The sequence below is a fragment of the Alligator sinensis genome, unplaced genomic scaffold (assembly GCF_000455745.1).
Source record: "Alligator sinensis unplaced genomic scaffold, ASM45574v1 scaffold1355_1, whole genome shotgun sequence".
NCBI lineage: Eukaryota > Metazoa > Chordata > Crocodylia > Alligatoridae > Alligator > Alligator sinensis.
Genome location: NW_005842435.1, coordinates 1,152,782 through 1,171,905, shown reverse-complemented (window position 1 = coordinate 1,171,905; position 19,124 = coordinate 1,152,782).

The window sequence follows — 19,124 nt, the reverse complement described above, 5'->3', positions numbered from 1 at the left end:
CAGGGGGTCGGACTAGATGATCTCCTCAGGTCCCTTCCGACCCTACCAACTATGAAACTATGAAACAGAAGCAGGCCTAGGAGTAGAAACCAGAAACCAAGACTTCCTCCTTTCAGGTGAATGCCTTCATCACTTGGCTACAGTCATGGCCCTACTTGGTCTTTCTTTCTAGCTGCATGACTCTTGCACTTTTTGCTGTACAGTGGCAGAGTTTTACCAGGAGGAGTAGAGAGTGCTCATTCTAACTTGCACTGATGAGCAAGTTTGACTATTTGTCTCAAGAAGTTGATGGGCTGACAAAAGTTAAGGTGTTTCTGGATCTGGTACTGGCCGAAGGGGATGATCTAGTCAGTGACCTGAGGTCCGAAGGGAAGCTTGGTGACAGTGATTACAAGTTGACCACTTTCTCTATCTATCACAAAGCTGGCAAATCACTCATCAATAAAGAAATCCTTAACTTTAGGAAAACTGATTTTCACAAGGTTAGGAGGTTGGTTGTTGAGTCCCTGAGAGGCCAGGATCTGACAGGCAGGGAAGCCATGATGAGTGGTTGCTCCTTAAGGACATGATTCTAAAAGCACAGGAGAAGCCCATTCCAGCCCATAGGAAAGCAGCAAAAGGGCTGGAGACCCCCTTGGCTCAATAAAGAACTCATGGACCTCCTGAATCTGAAAAGAGAACCTTATAAGGGATGGAAGTTGGGAACTACCACTAAGGAGGAATATGCAGCACAGGCCCACACCTGTAGGGAGCAGACCAGAAAAGCCAAGGCTGAAACTGAACTCAAACTGGCTATGGGAATCAAGGACAATAAAAAGTTCTTTAAATATATGGAAAGTTGGAAAAAAAATCAAGGGCAGCATCAGACCCTTGCTGAACCAAATGAAGGAGCTGTCAAACGACAACCAGGAAAAAGCTAATCTCCTCAACGATTACTTTGCATTGGTTTTCCACCAGCCCAAAGGGATCACCCTGCCTGACAGGATGCAGGACTACCAGGGTAAGTCAAGCTTATATATAATATAATATAAATTGGTGAAAATCTTGTGAGTGAACAGTTTTAGAGGCTGGACATCCACAAGTCAGCTGGCCCAGATGGAATGCACCCAAGAGTGCTAAAAGAGTTGCCTGACATCATAGCACAACCAATGGTGATGATATTTGAGAACTCTTGGGGCTTGGGAGAGATTCCTGAAGACTGGAAGAGGACCAATGTGGTACCCATCTTCAAGAAAGAAAGGAAGGATAATCCAGGGAACTAGAGGCCAATCAGTTTGACCTCAGTCCCTAGAAAGATCTTGGAAAAAAATATCAAAGAAACCATTAACAACAGGCTAATGGAAGACAATATTATGAGAGATAGCCAACATGGCTTTGTTGAGGGTCGGTCTTGCCTGAACGCCCTCATTTCCTTCTAGGACCAGGGGATGCATCACCTGGACAAAGGAGTAGAAATTGATGTCATATATTTAGATTTCAAAAAAGTCTTTGACTTGGTCTCCCATGATGTTCTCATGGTGAAATCGAGGAGCTGTGGCCTTGACAGCTTTATGGTCCAGTGGCTGGGGAACTGGTTCCGTGGTCAGAATCAGAGAGTCATAGTCGATGGAACCGAGTCAACATGGAGCATGGTGACCAGTGGCATCCTCCAGGGCTCAGAACTCAGACCAGTACTCTTTAATGTATTCATAATGATCTGGATCCAGGTATCAGAAGCAGACTGGCTAAGTTTGCTAATGACACCAAATTATGGGGAAGTGCAATCATGCTAGAAGATAGGCTGGCAATTCAGGCTGACCTGGACAGGCTCGCAAGGTGGGCGGATCAAAACCTGATGACATTAAATAAGAAGAAATGCAAGGTGCTCTATCTCGGGGTGAAAAAAGGTCACATCATACTTATAGGCTCAGCAGCGCTACACTTACTAGCTCCGAAAGAGAGTTGGAGGGCATGACTGACCACAAGATGAACGTGAGCCACCAATGTGGTGCTGCAGCTGGCAAAGCAAATAAAACTCTGGCTTGTATCTGCCGATTCATCTCAAGCAAGACCGAAGAATTCATCCTCCCACTTTACTCAGCTTTTGGTGAGGCCACAGCTGAAGTATTGCATCCAATTTTGGGCTCCACACTTTAGAAAGGATGTGGAGAAGCTTGACAGAGTCTAGAGGAGAGCCATGCACATGATCAGAGGTCAAGAGAGCAGGCCTGATGAGGAGAGGCTGAGAGGCACGGGACTCTTCAGCCTGGAGAAGCAAAGGCTCAGGGATGACTTGGTGGCAGCCTATAAGTATACAACGGGTGTGCATCAGGAACTGGGAGAACATCTGTTCACCAGGGCTCCCCAAGGGAAGACAAGTTCTTATGGTCACAAACTGCTGGAAAACCATTTTAGACTGGATGTAACAGCCTGGGATCTTAGGGGTCGCTGTGATCTTCCCCCAAGGCCCCCTTACTGTGTCAAGCTGACCTAAAGGGCACCCTCAATTCTCGCCCGCCACGTCTTTGATGGATAATATATAATTGGGAGGCTGCCTTTCCGTCATCTTGCACATGGTTTCTGGCTGTACATTGGCCCGGGCGCTCCTGTGCCCCTTGTGGGCCCTGTTCTGTATTGGGTGTTTCGGAGCACCCTTGCCTTATGGGCTATGCGTGGCTCCAACCATCCCTTTACCATGCCCCAAGCCTCACAGATGGAATTGACATTCTTTGGTCTCGCACCATGCCCTCACTGGCACCCAGACTCCCTGCAATCCTATCTCTTACTGCGCCCTCATTGGCTCTCGTGCTCTCCACTGCCTTGTCTCACTTTGTGCCTCACTGGCGCTTGGGCTCTCAACAGCCTTGTCTCACTCTGTGCCTCACTGGCACTCAGGCTCTCCGCAGCCTTGTCTCACTCTTCGCCTCACTGGCGCTCGGGCTCTCCACAGCCTTGTCTTGCTTTGCTTTCCATATGAGTGCTCTGACTGGTAGCCCATGGTATAAAGGGTGGGAACTACCAATTCTTCCTCCTTTGGCCAATTTTTAAAATCTTCCATAACATTAGGGAAAATTTTGGGATGTGGGTCAAGAAAAGGGATTTGGGTTATAAATCCTGATCTCAGAGACAGCTAATTTAGGGTTGCAGAGAGATGCCTAAGCACCAGAACAGAAAGGAGCAGGTTTTCAGATACACCCCCTCTCTGCAGAATTTCCTATTGGCTGACCTAAGTGCCACCAACTCAGCATACTGGTCATTATGAATTCTATTCCTCAGTGCCTAATTCTCCTAGTCCATTGTATAGAATGCAGACACTTGACTCAGCTGTATATAGTGCTTCTGGGGCCAAAGCAGTAAGTATGACAGGGCTTAATATCACCATGCACAAGACTGGGGCTTTCCTTTGGTACATTCAAAATTTAACCTAATCTCTTAATTTACACATTTGGGTTGAGAAGCAGCTGGTAGCTCAGTTTTTACTTTTTACATTGAATGCTATTTTTAATTTATGGGAAAGACAGCTGGAGCCCTGGGGTAATGTTTGTTCATAAATAGGTAGTAGCATTTTTATTCTTATAGATATGTCTTCTAATAGATATAATTGGAGCTGCTCATTTGTGTCATAGATTCATAGATTCATAGATCTAGGGTCCGAAGGGACCTTGCAGATTTTTAGTCGGACCTCCTGCCCTGGGCAGGAGAGAAAACTGGGCTCAAATGACCCCAGCTAGGTAATCGTCAAGCTTCCTCTTAAAGACCCCCAAGGTAGGATCCATCACCACTTCCCTGGGAAGTTGGTTCCAGATCCTAGCCTAGCCGCCCTTACTGTGAAGTAGTGCCTTCTAATGTCTAGTCTGAAAGCACTCTCTAACAACTTATGGCCATTATTCCTTGTTAGTCCAGGAGGCGCTCGGGGGGAACAAGGTCACCCCCATTCCCCACTGGTCTCCCCAGTAAGCTTATAGATGGCCACCAGGTCTCCTCTCAGCCTTCTCTTGTGAAGGCTGAACAGGTAAAGGTCCTGTAGCCTCTCCTTTTACGGTCTGCCCTGTTGTCCCCGGATCATGCGAGTGGCCCTCCTTTGGACCCTCTCAATGCTGTCCACATCCTTCCTGAAGTGCAGCGCCCAGAACTGGATGTAGTACTCCAGCTGTGGCCTGACCAGTGTCGCATAGAGGGGGAGGATCAACTCGTTGGTCCTGCTTGTGATGCATCTGTGGATGCACAACAAGGTGCAGTTAGCCCTACTGACCATGTCCTCGCATTGGCAGCCCATGCTCATCTTGGAATTGAAAATGACTCCAAGATCTGTTTCTGCCACTGTTCTCTCAAGAGAGAGTTCCCCAGGTATGCTGCTGGTTCTTACTGCCCAAGTGCAGCACCCTGCAATTGTCAGTATTGAATCCCATCCTATTCTCATTTGCCCACCCCTATAACCTGTTCCAGTCCAGCTGTATCCTGTCCCACCCTTCTAGCATGCCCACCTCACCCCAAATCTTGGAGTCCTCCACGAATTTAAACAGGGTACTTTTCACCCCCTTGTCCAAGTCGCTAATAAAGAAATTGAACAGTACGGGCCCAAGGACCAAGCCCTGGGGGACTCCACTGCTCACATCCCTCCAGGTTGAATATGACCCGTCCACCACCACTCTGAGTGCCCCCCTCAGCCAATTTGCTATCCATCTGACTGTGTAGGCATCAATGCCACAGTCACCTCGCTTTTTAATGAGAATGGGGTGGGAGACAGTGTCAAAGGCCTTCCTGAAGTCCAGAAAGACTACATCCACTGCAACACCTGCATCCAAAGATTTTGTGACCTGATCATAGAAGGCAATCTGGTTGGTCTTCAGGATCTGCCCCTAATGAAACCATGCTGGTTGCCCCTGAGCATCATCTCTGCTGCTGGCCCTTCACAGATGTGCTCCTTGATAATCTCAAAGAGCTTCCCCGGGATTGAAGTAAGACTAACGGGCCTATAGTTGCCTGGGTCCTCCCTCCTCCCTTTTTTGAAGATGGGGACCACATTGGCCCTCTTCCTTTAAAAGCACTCATGGCCAGGTAGTCATCTGGCACCTGGCCAGAGCACCACGAGTGCTTATAAAGTCGTGCCAGAGGTCCCTCAATAACCCCTGCTAATTCCCTCAACATCCTGGGGTGGAGAGCATCTGGGCCTGCTGATTTGAACACGTCCAGCCCCTCCAGAAGTTCTCTAACTTGGTCCTCCCTGACCCTAGGCCTGGCGGAGTCTCTCCTGAGTCCATCCCAAATCTCAGTGGGAGAGTCCCACTCCCTGCACAAGAAAATGGAGGCAAAGAAATTGTTAAAAAGGTCTGCTTTTTTTCTCTGGTGCAACCACCAGATTGCCTAATGTATCCTGCAGGGGCTCCACATTACCTGGTGCCTTCTTCATACTCCCTATGTATTTAAAAAAAGGACTTTTTGTTGTCCTTGATCCTTGATGCTAGCCCTACTTCTGTATCTGCCTTAGCTTTCCTAACAGCCCCCCTACAGACCCGAGTGATGGAGGTATACTCCTCTTTGGTGATAGCCCCTCCCTTCCACTGGGTGTACGCCTCTTTTTTGGCAATCAGGCATTCCCGAATGCCCTTGGTGAGCCAGGGGGGCTTTTGAGCACTCTTGCCCCCTTTGATTCTCATTGGGATTGTCACCCCTTGGGCTCTGAGTATCATCTCCTTAAGGAATGACCACTCATCTTGGGCACCCAGTTCCCCTACTCTCCAGGACCCCAGTGCCTCTCCTACCAATCTCCTCAACTTATTGAAGTTGGACCTCTTGAAGTCAAGGGCTACTGCCTTGCTGCAGGCCCTTGACACCCTGTGCTGGATGGTGAATTCCAGCATAATCATAATCTTATAGTGCTCACTGAAGTTCTCCTTCACCTCAGGTAAATGGAGGGCCAGTCTGGTTTGTTACAGACAGCTCTGATTTCTACAACCATAAATGCTGTGTTTGTAACTTTCCAAGTAGGTATTGTGTATGTTGCAGTGACAAGTATGAAATCCCAGCTAACCTTGAATTTGTGACAAAATAAGAACATTTACCTGATGAGTCATTCCCCCTATTTCTTCTACAGCACATTTGAGCTTGACTATGAATTGAAAAACAAAATAAGGTTAAAGGTGCTGAGTATAGAGACCATGGGTTTCTTAGACATATCACAAAGTATTGGCATCACAAACCTTTTATACGTTTTATTAAAGATAAAGAAAAAGAAAGAGTCAATATGTGAAATGTAAACTACAGGCTGAAGAGTCCCATGGCTCTCAACCTCTCATCATAGGGTCTGTTCTCCTGCCCTCTGATCATGTGTGTGGCTCTCCTCTGGACTCTCTCAAGCTTTTCTACATCTTTTTTAAATTGTTGAGCCCAGAATTGGATGCAGTACTCCAGCTGCAGCCTCACCAAGGCTGAGTACAGTGGGAGGATGACATCCTGGGATTTGCTTGAGAAGCATCTATGAATGCAAACCAGAGCTTTGCTTGCTTCATCAGCTGTGAGATTGCATTGGTGGCTCATATTCATCTTGTGGTCAGTCGTGACACCCAAGTCCCTTTCAGCCATGGTGCTAGCAAGCGTAGCATTGCCAAGCTTGTAAGCATGCTGCGGGTTTTTTTCCCCAAGGTGGAGTAACTTGCATTTTTCAGTGTTGAACACTGTCATGGGATGGGGTCCTGCAGGAAGGCTGTGATTTCCCCAAGGCCCTTTACCATGCCAAGTTGGCCCAATGGGCACCCTCGATTCTCTCCTGCCACGTCTTTGATGGTATGAATGATAGGGAGGCTGCCTTTCAGTCCTTTTGGACACGGTCTTGATTGACTCTCTGGACCCTGTGGGTTTCTGGACCCCTGGTGGATCCCGCTCCAAGATAGGTGTCACAACAGGTGTTTTGGGTGCACCCTAGCCTTATGGGCTGTGCGCTGCTTCAACCATCCCTTTACCATGCCCCAAGCCTTGCAGATGGTACCAACATTGTTCGGTCTGGGCCTTGTTGCAATTTGCCCCCCTTGTCCTCCCTGGGCTCTCTGTGGCCCTGTCTCACTCCACGCCTCACTGGTGCTTGGGCTCTCCACAGCCCTGTAAAGTGCTGCACCCTCTCTGGCACCTGGGCTTTCCACAGCCCTGCAAAGTGCTGTGCCCTCTTTGGCGCCAGCATCAGTGCACCCCAAATGCTGCGCCCTCTCTGCCGCTGGGGTCAGTGCACCCCAAATGCTGCACCCTCTCTGGTGCTGGGGTCCCCTACGCTGCCGTGGGTCTCCTATGAGGCCTCCTCCAATCCCCTGATAGCCTCACCCAAACCACCAGTGTTGTGGAGCAACAAACAAAACACAAGCCCCTGGGCTATAACATAATACAAAAGACAAGGGTGTGCTCTTCCCCTTTTAAGAGCATCGCACTGCATCCCTGATCTGAAGAAACAGCAGTTGAGAGAGAGACTTACCCAACTTGGCATTTTCAAAGTCCTCTTTTATAGGGATTGGCATCCTTTGTTTCAGCACTTGGGGGGTTTCCACACCCAGTTTCTGTTTTTGCAGTTGTTCCTCATACATCTTCTGCTTATCTCAGCCCAAGGTCAGTTTGGTCATCAAAGTTGGTATCTCAGCCTTGGAGTGTCCTCGCTTCCCACCTGGCAGGATGTGCTCATTCCTCCTTTTTGTTGTCTCCTTTGTGCCCTAGGTCTCAAAGGATTCTTCAGCCATCCATTAATTAGTTTACTGACTGGTAACTTACACAATTGGCACCTTGTTGCTTATATAAACAGTTAAGTCTTCTTTTCCTGCCTCTATGCCATTCTCTCACCATTCACCCTTTCACACACACTCATACATAAAGGCCAGGCAGAGTTCTTTCACTTATGTCAAGCAGAAGGATACAAAGTGGAGTTTTCAAGTTGCTTACAGGACAAGAATAGCATGATTACATTTCACTATTATTACATTCTATGTTAACATCAGCTACATTAGTTCAGTTCATGCTACAATAGAAGGAGATGATATTGGTCAGGCAAGACCTACCTCAACCAACCCATGCTGGCCATCCCTCAGGATGTTGCCATCTACCAGTTTGTCCAGAATGGTCTCTTTGATAATTTTTTCTAAGATCTTCCCTGGGATTGAGGCCAGGCTGATAGACCTGTAGTTCCCCAGAGCTACTTTTCTCCCTTTGTTGAAGATAAGCACCACATTGGCCTTCTTCCAATCTTCGGGCACTTCACCTGAGCACTACGAGTTCTTGAAGATCCATGCCAGTGGCTAAGCTATGATGCCTACCAGCTCCTTAAGTACCCTGGAGTGTAAAGTGTCTTGGCCAGCTGACTTGAAGGTGTGTAGCCTCTCAAGGTGTTCCTTCACATGGTCTACGTTGATGTAGGGTAACAATTCTCCCTCACCCTGGCTGTCCTGTACCAAATTGAGAAGGACCGTCCCTTGGGGCTGGTGAAAAACTGATGTAAAATACCCATTAAGAAGGCTGCTTTTTCCTGGGCATCAGTTGTCAGTTGTCCCAGTTGGTTTAGCAGGGGTCCAATGTTACCCTTGCTTTTCCTCTGGCTCTGCACATATCTAAAAAATGACTTTTTATTGTCTTTGATATGTGTAGCCAGTTAGAGTTCAGTCATAGCCTTGGCCTTCCTGGTTCACTCCCTATAGGTCTGGATCAGTGGAGAATACTTCTCCTTTGAGGTGGCTCCAGTTTTCTATCCTTTATAGGTCTTTCTTTTTAGATGCAGGTGGTTCACAAGTTCCCTGCAGAGCGAAGGGGACTGCTGTGCCCTTTTGCTACCTTTACTTTGAGATGGAATAGACATTGCTTGTGCTTCCCTTGAGGAGCAACCACTCATCCTGAACTCCCATCCCCTTTGGGTCATGGTCCCTTAGGGCCTGGCCAACACACCTTCTGAGCTTGTCAAAATCAGCTCTCCTGAAGTCAGAGACTTCTACATTTCTGACTGCCTTGCCAGCTTTACGATGGATAGTGAAAGTGATCAGCTCATGGTTACTGTCTCCCAGCTTCCCTTCGATCATTAGGTCGCTGGCTAGATCACCCCCCTTTGCCAGTACGAGGTTGAGCAGTGCTTTGTCTCTTGTAGGTCTATAGACTTCTTGAGTCAGATAGAGCTCATCCATGCATGTGAGGAAACTTTGCAGCCATTCAGATTTGGCCGAGTGCTCTTCCCATGAGATGTCTGGGTACTTGAAATCTCCCATGACAACCATGCACCGGGAGCGTGCAACCTCAGTCAGTTCCTTAGCAAATTCCTGGTCGACCTCTTGATCCTGATTAGAAGGTCTTTAGTTTACTCCTAGCATTGTATCCCCTGTGCCATGTTCACCATAGATTTTAACCCAGAGGGTCTCCAGTCATCCAGCCTCAGTGCCAATGTCAGCTTGCAGGGACGTGTAGCTTTCCTTGACATAAAGAGCTACACACCTGCGCCTTTTATCTACATGATCTTTCCTGTACAAGGTATAGCCGTCTATACTTGTGGCCCAGTCATAGGTGGAGTCCCACCAAGTCTCCATTCTCCCTATGAGATATTAGTAATTCTTGTTTAGCAGGAGGAGAAGTTCCTCCTGTTTATTCCCCAAGCTCCTGGCATTGGTGTACAGGAAAGTAATTGTCCCATTGGAGGCCCTAGTCTTCCCTACATGTTGTTCTGGGACTGGGGTAGAGGTGGGTTCCTTTGAGTGTCTTATCCTGCTGGATTTGCAAAAGTTGCCCAGTGGGCTTGCTGTGGCAGTATTCCCCCTAACCTGCGGCAGGCTTAGTTTAAAGCCTCGTTGAGCAGGTCAGTCATTATAGCTGAGAAGAGCTTCCTCCCCAGTGCAGTGAGGTTGAGGCCAGCTCTACCCAGCAGACCACTGCCTCTCTCACCAAAGAGTGGACTGTGATGATAGAAGCTGAAGCCTTCACAATGACACCAGCGCCATAGTCTTTGGTTTACTACCTCGATCCTCCTCTACCTCCTCAGCCCATAACCCAAAACTGGGAGGATTGAGAAAAACACTACCTGCATCATCAACCCCCTACGGTCCACTCCCAGAGTCCTTTAGCCTCTCATGACTTGGATGGGATTACTTCGAGACATGTCATTCATGCCCACATGCATAAGAAGCATAGGATAATGGTCGGTGGGCCGGATGAGCTTTGGGATCCTCTCAGGTACATCCCAGATGTGGGCTCCTAGGAGACAACAGACCTTCTGGGCTAAGGGGTTAGGGTGGCATATTGTGCCCTCAGTCCTCCTCAGGAGAGGGTCTCCCACAGCAACCACTCTATGTGTGGCCTTAGGGAGAGCAGGGATGGTAGCTGTAAGTGGTCCTCCCTTGCCTGCAGGATCTGGCAGCTCTGAAGGCTCTACTGGGGCTGCAAGAGGTTCATACATATTGCAAAGCTCCAGAGGGGATGAGAATCTGGTGCAGTGGGCCTTGGGGCTATTGACTACTTTGGTCCAACCCCTGGCTGGACAGTGTGGGAGATCCTCGAGTTCTCCCTTGTCCTGGAAGGTGACCTTGGTCTATCCTCAGCCTCCATGGGATGAAGGGCCTGGCAGTAGGAGTCTGTCTCCTCCTCACCATCCCTGATGGCATGCAGTCTCTGGACTGTTGCCTGAAGCTCCTCTATCTGGTGCCCCAGAGACTTCAAAGTGGAACAAACCTCGCAAGGGGAGGTGGCCATGCTCCCGGTCCCATGTGCCTGGAACTGTGCCAGGCAGCCACCGCAGCCTAGAGCCAGAGGCTCCGTCTGTGTGGAGCCCGGAACTATGGGTTCCGTCTGGGTGGAGACCTCAGAAGTGCCAGATGGGGAGGTCTCAGACTCCGAGGGGACTCTAAGGGTGCAGTATGTGACCATCCACATTGTGCCACTGGTAATCTGGCTACTGCTATTACTACCTTCCCTAGAGCTCGCTGGTAGGGCCTTGGGCACTCCCACTCACCCTCCTGTGCAAACTCTCGTGCTAACTCATGTGCTGGGCCTAGAAGCACACTTGTTTGTGTGTCCTGTTCACGAGGCTCCAGTCATGTGGCTCCTTGGGGTCCGGGCGAAGTAGGAGCTGGGGTGGGGGGGTGTCCCTCCTCAGCTCCACTCAGCTGCCCTGCAGCTGACTGGGTTGAGGCCCCTCCCTCCCCTGCCCTGGGCCCCATCAACCAGCTCGGAGTCCGAGTCCAGCTCCCTGCTGCAGCATCAGGAAATGCCTGAATCACCAAAACTCTCTGAATCTTTTCCAAATCATTTCAGAGAGCTTCAAATTGATTCAGACCTTTTAATTGGTCTCCTGATTTTATTTGAATTCAGAGATTCAGACACTGAATTGGGCTGAATCTCTTCCAAATCGAATCAGCACCCAACACACACACACACACACACATCTATCTATCTATCTATCTATCTCTATAGATAGATAGATATAGATTTATGCATTAGAATGGTTCAGGGTGGGCAGCAGGGGTTAGTTGATTTCTAAGAGTCTGGGCCACACAGCCACAGAGTTTCACACAGCCCTGGAAGCAGACAGATTGTCTAACACAGCAAAGCCAATGGATACAAACAGTCTGAGAAACAGGGGGAACATGTACTACACTGCCCATAACATGAGATAAGGTGTCACCAGCTTGCAAGGCCAAAGAGGAAACCTAGAATTCCTGTTTTTGGAAGGGCGTGCATGTGATGGTCTTGGAATGTGTTGACACAGGATGTGGCTGTTTGACAGAGACTAGCCAGCAATAGCCATGGATGAAGAGTCATCAGCAGTAAAGGATAATACAAAAGAAGGACTTTGGAGCAGCAAAGGGTCCCACCCAGGTTCCTCCTCCTCCTTGAGAGGGGTTCCTACCCATCACTCCCTCCTCCCCATTTTGCCTGGGGTCTCATCCTCCCCAAGAAGGGTCCCCGTCCCCCAGAAAGGCTCCCCAAGGCCATCATGGACAGAGGGCACACCACCAGCCTGTCTCATCCACCTCACTGGGTGGAGGAGGTGAGGCTTGGAATCCCATCTCCAGGCTGCTGACATCTGACACCTAACAGAGAGCCTCAGAGTGGAGCCTGCATCCTGACCAGATGTACTTTGACTCTGATGACAGCCCTAGGATTTGGTAGATATATAGAATTGCTTGATTGTTTGTATTGCTTTTTTCTCTGTTATCACCGTGTATCAATAATTTGCCTATTATCAAATGGAAAGGGTCGTGTTCGGTTCCCCCCCGCCCCCGGTCCCCTCCCAGAACAAGGCCTCTGGGTCCTAAATCCAGAGCCAATAATGATTCTTTCTGTTTAATTCTTAATGGCAAATTTTCATCCTTCTCAAAACTGCTGCACTGAATGAGACACCACACTAGACTAACCACACCGGTTAGGGTGGTGTTATATGTACAACTTAACACTTACTAAGTATAGTTAAAACACAAGTACACTCAAGGTGTTATTAAATGTTATAACTATCACATACTATATCTTCTATGAAATGTTCAGTTATGTTAAATTATAACATGCTCTGAGCAGTTCCATGTTAAGGTTTAATAGCATCTCTGACCTGCGCAGCTCTGACTTCCCACTAGAGGGCTGGCCAGCAGAAGCATGACCAGAAGACAGGATCAATTCAGTTTAGAACATCGGGCATCACTGGGGCTCAGGACAGACAGCCAAAAAGCCTGAGGCTGAAGCAATTCAGTCTTTGCAGGTTGGTTTAGAATGTGTAGATTCAACTGATAAGTGAACAGACATTCACTTTTGATTCTGGAAATGCAACTACTTGCCTGCAGTGGCCCAGGCCAGAAGATAGGGAGCAGTGCTGGGGGCTAGGGCTGGGAGAGGGATGCTAAAGCATGCCTCCCTGCTTAGCTGGAGCAGACAGCTTGGGTCAAGGCTAGCCCAACCCCCCTGCAAAGGGGGGCGATCCACAGGGGAGGTGCAAAGCATCATGGGATGCTGGGGGACTGTGAGTTAACTTGCATTTGGAGAGAATCTGGGAAAGAAGTTCAATAAACTGATTTAACTTAAATCAGTTAAGTATGATCCACTCAGGTTTATCTTAAACTAGTTTTGGTCATTTTGAAAGCAGATTATGTGCACTAAACTTCTGTTATGTTACAGATCTGAAATGTTTTTGATCACTTATACTGGTTTATGCATAATTTCTGTCCCTAGCCTGAGACACTTATATTGCCTACTGTGTTTATTGGGGTCTTTCCAGATGCTGAAGTTTAATAAGGAAACATCTGGTTTAATGGGACCTGTTGGCTTGGAAATGGCACTTAAAGGTCTGTTTTTTCTGGGATTTGGCTTATAGGTATAGATATATGCATTATAAGGAATCAAGATGGGCAACATGACCCAGAGATAACTCTTGTCTGACTGACATAACTTTGAGATGTTGAGAGAGCACTTAGCACGAGTTTTCCTGTTTTAACACGGGAACTAGGGCTGTGCAAAGCTTTGGATTTCAATTCAGATTTGGAGATGATTCAGATGATTTGGAGGCTTAATCTATGAATCTTAATCAAATCACTAGAAGCTTTAGGCTTTCCAAATCAATTTGGAGCTTCCAGATTGATTTGGTAAAGATTTGGAAAAGATTTGGTGATTAGGAGATTTGGCCATAGGGTATAATGGGGAATCAATGAAATATCTATAACTCTGTTGTTTTTTGGCTGATTTGGATTAGACTTGCAGGGATGATAGCATCTACTGAGCACATGAGGTCTGCCAATCTTCAAGGAGCTAGGTACATGGGTTTCTGGGAAACTGCACCTCAAACTGCTAACAAGCAAAACTTATGACATAGGTGACACTGTGTGTGTGGTAAGGCACAGGGGAGTGAAACCTGCAGGCTTGCTAGGGCCTGCTGCAGCCACAAAGCCTGCCAGCTATCAAAGAAGATAGGTGCAGGGGGAGTCTGGGTTCTGGGGCCCTGCACCTCTGGCCACAGGCAGGCAAAACTCGTTACATGGGTGCCTGTGGGATCATGTCTGTGTTCAGGTGCGCCCTTCCTGGCACTGGGGCCTCTGCACAACACAGAAGTGTGCCCCTGTGAGGTCTCCTCCTCCCCTACAGCCTTGGTCCGGTCCACCACTGTAAACGACGGCAGGTCAAAATAACTTAGCTGGCTCAACACCAATAGCACCAGGAAACTCATTGACTCAATATACACATTGGAATTCTGACACACTGCAACCTGCCAGACATCTGACTCCCGAGGTACCTCTGAACTTTTACCTGTGCTGTTACATCCCTCTCCCCGCCCCACCCCAGCCTATCCTTCACCCCATGATGCCTCCATTTCCATTTTCACTGACTGGCTTTCTTGTCTCCATTGCGTGCCAAGTCAGGCTCTGGCTTCTTTACTATTCCTTCCCTTCAGGACCAGGAGACACACCAACTGCATGTACTTCCTTAGCCTGACAAAGGGTTTTTCAACTCGAAAGCTTCCTAAGATATATTTTTCTATTTCAGTTTTTTTCATAATAAACATATAAACATAAAAACACAAAGATAAGTCATCACACACCATGAGTAACATATATCCAACACAACACTACCATGTTGTGCAGACGCCCCAGTGCCAGGAAGGGCACACCTGAACACACACACAGTCCTACAAGCACCCATGTCATGAGTTTTGCCTGCCTACAGCCAGAGGTGCAGGGCCCCAGAACCCAGACTCCCCCTGCACCTATCTCCTTGACAGCTGGCAGGCTTTGGTGCCACATAAGGCCCTAGCAGGCCTGTAGTTTTCACCCCCCTGTGCCTTAACACACACACAGTGTCACCTATGTCATGAGTTTTGCTTGTCAGTAGTTTGAGGTGCAGTTTCCCAGAAACCCCTCTACCTATCTCCTTAAAACTTAGCAGGCTTTGTGGACTCACCAGGGGCCACTACCCCTGCAGTTTTCAATGCACTGTGGCTTACCACATACACGTGACACGAGTTTTACTTGTCAGCAGCTTGAGGTGTAGTTTCCCAGAAAGCCGTGCACCTATCTCCTTGAAACTTGGAAGAGATTATGGCCTCAGCAAGAGCTCCCATTCCTGAATGTTTCATCTGAATCATCCAGAAAACACCAAAGTTAGAGATATGTCATTGATTCCCCTTTAGTCCCTATGGCCAAATCTCTGAATCTCTCCGAATTGGCTCCAAATCAGCTCCGAATCGATTCGGCCGAATTGAATCAGAAAAGTGATTTGAATCTCTGAATTGAATTGGCAGAATCCAAACTGTCCATATCCGAATCCAAATTGAATAGTTGCCTATTCGCACATGCCTAATGGGGACGCTTGTACCTTTAGCGCATACTAGTTGTAATCGTAGCAATACCCCTGGGCTTCAAGCATTTAACATGTGTTCAGTGCCCTCTTTGAGTTGCAAATGGTTATCAGGTGAGGGTTATCTCCTAACACTTTAACTTTAATTGGTCACTACATTCCACTGGTTTGCAACTACTGCAGATGGACCTGTGACAGGGCTTATATTAGAGGTCTTTGGTAATATCATGATGGTGGGAGCTTGCATCAGTTTAGCCTGTGTTCTAGTTCTGTGGTTACAGAGTACTCTGGCTTCCCTGTTTGTCAGTCAAGCCGCTTTTGCAAGGACTACATTCTCTCAAACAGGAGAAACATCAAGTGAAAGTTAAGTGGCTAGTTTTCCTTTAGGTCTAAGGCACTTGAAAGGTCCACCACCCTCAGTCAGAAAGTCCTTAAAACTTATCTCTTTTTTGTCTGTTGGCTGAGACAAGGTTAATCCCCCTGGAAAATAGCAGACCTTGTGTACTCTTTCCTCAGACAGAAAGCAAAATTTTTGCTGCCACTTTAAAGAGAGCTAAATGTATCCCCTCCTTTGACAGCAGAAGTAATGTAGCAGACCTATTTTCATATCTCATTCAGAAAGCAGATGAGATGTGAATGAACTCACTTGACAGATGAACACCCTAGAGGGATCTTGGTTTGTCACAGTATGTGTGGCTTCTCTAAAATTACCAATGAGCTATAGGAGTAAAAAAAAAACAAACCTGGCCCATAAATCCCAGCAATTGTGTTCTTTAATTCCCAGCATATAGAATACTCAGTTTACTCCTTTTAAACATAAAAAGCATCATTAGAAACAGAATCTTTCACTCGGAAAACAGCAGGTCTTTGCTGCTACTTCACAGCCAGGTGAAGGAAAGAAGCTGCATGAGGGAGGGAAGGGTTGGAAAGTCAGCTTCTCTTTGTTTATTCATAGGCTGAAGAAAGAGAAGTTAAAGAAATCCTATGTACCATTACTCTCTGCACATGCAGTGGCAGGACAGGGGACAACACACACACACACACACAGAGTGAGTTAATTCTACCCTGATAATCTCATTGAGCAAACAAGGAGTGGTTTAGTGAGAAGCATGAAGTAGGGCACACTTAAATGTCCCAGTAAAGGCAGGTTCAAATCTGTATGTGGTCCAGTTTCTCTGACATGCAACTGTTGGAATGTGTGACATCTCTTGACGTTATACCAATGGATGTTGTTTGCTAAGAGGAAGATTTAGGAGGAAAGACCTGATACAGGACTTGGAAGGAACCTCCTGCCTCTCTGTATCTAGTCTCCACCTGTTGCAGGCAACCACATCTTAATCCCTCTCATCAAGTTGCATGTCTTGCCTCTGCCACTCTTACTAGAAGGCTCTTCAAGAACTTCACTGCTCTGATAGTTACAATGTTTATTTCCAGCTAAAATGTTTTCATAGACAGTTTATACCAATTTGTGCTTGTGCCAGCATTGTCATTTAACTTTAAATAAGTCTTTTCCTTTCCCTGTGTGTACCCCTATTATTTTACCCTCCTCCCACAATCTATTTGCAGAGAGCATTGATGCAAAGATAAGTTGACTGCTCTCTCTTTTTACAACTTGATTTCTCCCTTCGGTGCAACTACAGACCCAAGCATTTTTTAACAACCAGCATTTTTCCCAGTAATAGGAGTAAAACTGGTCAAAATGCTATCTCTCTCTCTCAAGAGAAGATTTGGAATGTTTTGGGGGGAAATTCTCGCAAATTAAGAATTTGAGTTTTTAATGAGAAAAATGACCCTCCCCTCCGACCACAAACCTCCCCCCCCCCAACAACTTTAGTTCTTATAGTCTTCCTTTACCTCCAATTTCACTGAAAGCATGGGAAAGGAAAGGGAAGAAAAAAGGCTACAAGGAAAAAACAGGTTTTGTTACCCTTAGTTAAAAAATTGGAAGTTTCACTTTCTAAAGAAGCCAGTTTCCCTCTAATAAAATGCTTTCTATGGAAAATACCAACAAACTTTACACAGATGCATGGCAAACTCAACAGTTCTCTGCAAAAAATGATGTTTATTTCCTTGCCCTGGTTGCAATGCTGTGCCACAGTTGCGACGTAAACACGTATCTCCAGCCTTTAGTCAAATGCCTAAGCCCAGAGAAGAGGAAGGTGAGAGTCATGTTTCTACTGACTGCCTTAGGCAGCTTCCCACGCAGCATGCTGACTTGTGTGCAACCAGTTCCCAAGGTCCCACTGATCCCCATCCCCATGAACTTTACAGGAAATGCATACACCCATTCTACAGGAAACCTATGCTCACAAAACAGGGCTGTGGATTCTGTGCTGGGCACCAGATCCCATAAATTAGCTGTTGCAGTGCTGACTACTGAAATACCTAAATTTCTTTGTGAATCTAGCCTCCGGTCCTCTAGCTAGAAGCAGTAACAGGCATGCACCACTGTGGACAAGATACTAAAGGGAAACATAAAATGCATGCTGAACACTGGGCTGCACCAACCTTAGCCCATTCAGATGTCAGAAATGTATATCAAAAGGGTGGCATCAGGTGATGCAGGGTTAGGTATTCAAGGTGTATCATTTCCATGTGCTGTATGTTATAGATTTGGGCTCTTATGCTAGAGGTTGGGTAAAACCAATAGCTTTGCTACCCTTTCTTTAGCAAGGAAGGAGAGGGAAGAAGAGAGAGAAGAATATTTTTGCTGCCTCTTGCTTACTATTGTGAGTATTAAGATTTGCTAGCTGACCTTCTAACACTTATAAATTGTACCGCTTAATAAGATCCTTACCATTCATTCATTCTGAATTTTTTATTATTATTTAACAGCCCTCTCTGATCATCTGCTCTGTACTCTTAAATCCATCACAGGGGAGCTGGGTGCTGTGCTGAAGAGAGAAAAACAGCTGCTTTTCTTTTCCTATGCACTCCTTTACTGACTTTAGCGACTGTCCTCTGCTTTCCTGAATGTCTGATAGAGAAGGTTGATCTGGTCCCAGCAGGGTACAGCTATGGTCATTTCCATTGCAGTGGATATTCTATTCCAGTCTATGCCTATAATGTTTACCCTATGCCATTGGGTTCCAGGGATGGGGTACTACTCACTCAGACCTCCATGCCTTTGGGGTTCTGTCCTCGAGTCACCATTCAGAAGAGACAGGTGGGGTGGTAAACAGCTTTATCTTTATTAGGAACAGGATTCGGCAGCTCACCCACTCACAGCTTGCAGGGAGAACTACAAGTACCCACCAACACAAATCACACCCCCAGGGCATCCAGGGGAGAGACTAGGTCATCCAACTGCTGGACCCTTAAAGGTACATTCCATATACCACAATGCCCATTCCAAAGGCATTTGCCAAGGAGAGCTCACTGGTAAAAACAAACTTCCTTTTCAAAGAAAATTCTGATCTTGATATTTGTTTTCCTCTTTGTGCGGGCCGGGAGCGGTCCGAGGCTTTCGGGGGCACGCGGCGGGCTGTGGCCAGCAGCCCTGGCACGTGGGTCGGGGAATTCGGCACGGCGGACTAGAATTAGGCACGGACGCGTAGAGGTTGATTAAAGGTTATTTTACTTACACCATAGATGGTCGCGGTGCAGGCAGGAAAAACTTCGCTTAAGTTGCAGTTACAAACGAAAAGAAAACTCGCACGAACAAGACCCGTAGAAAACTCGAGCCTCTTAAACCTGGAAACAGCTCTGGATACCATGATGAGAGTCCAAAAGGTGACTCTCCACGAAAGCGCGCAGGGAAGGGTACGTCGAGGGATCAGGTGGTGACAGGGAGAGGCTAGAGGGTGATCAGGCCCCTATATCCTTCTTAAGGCACACGCTGGGGTCGTTAAGCTCCACAGCGCGCCTAG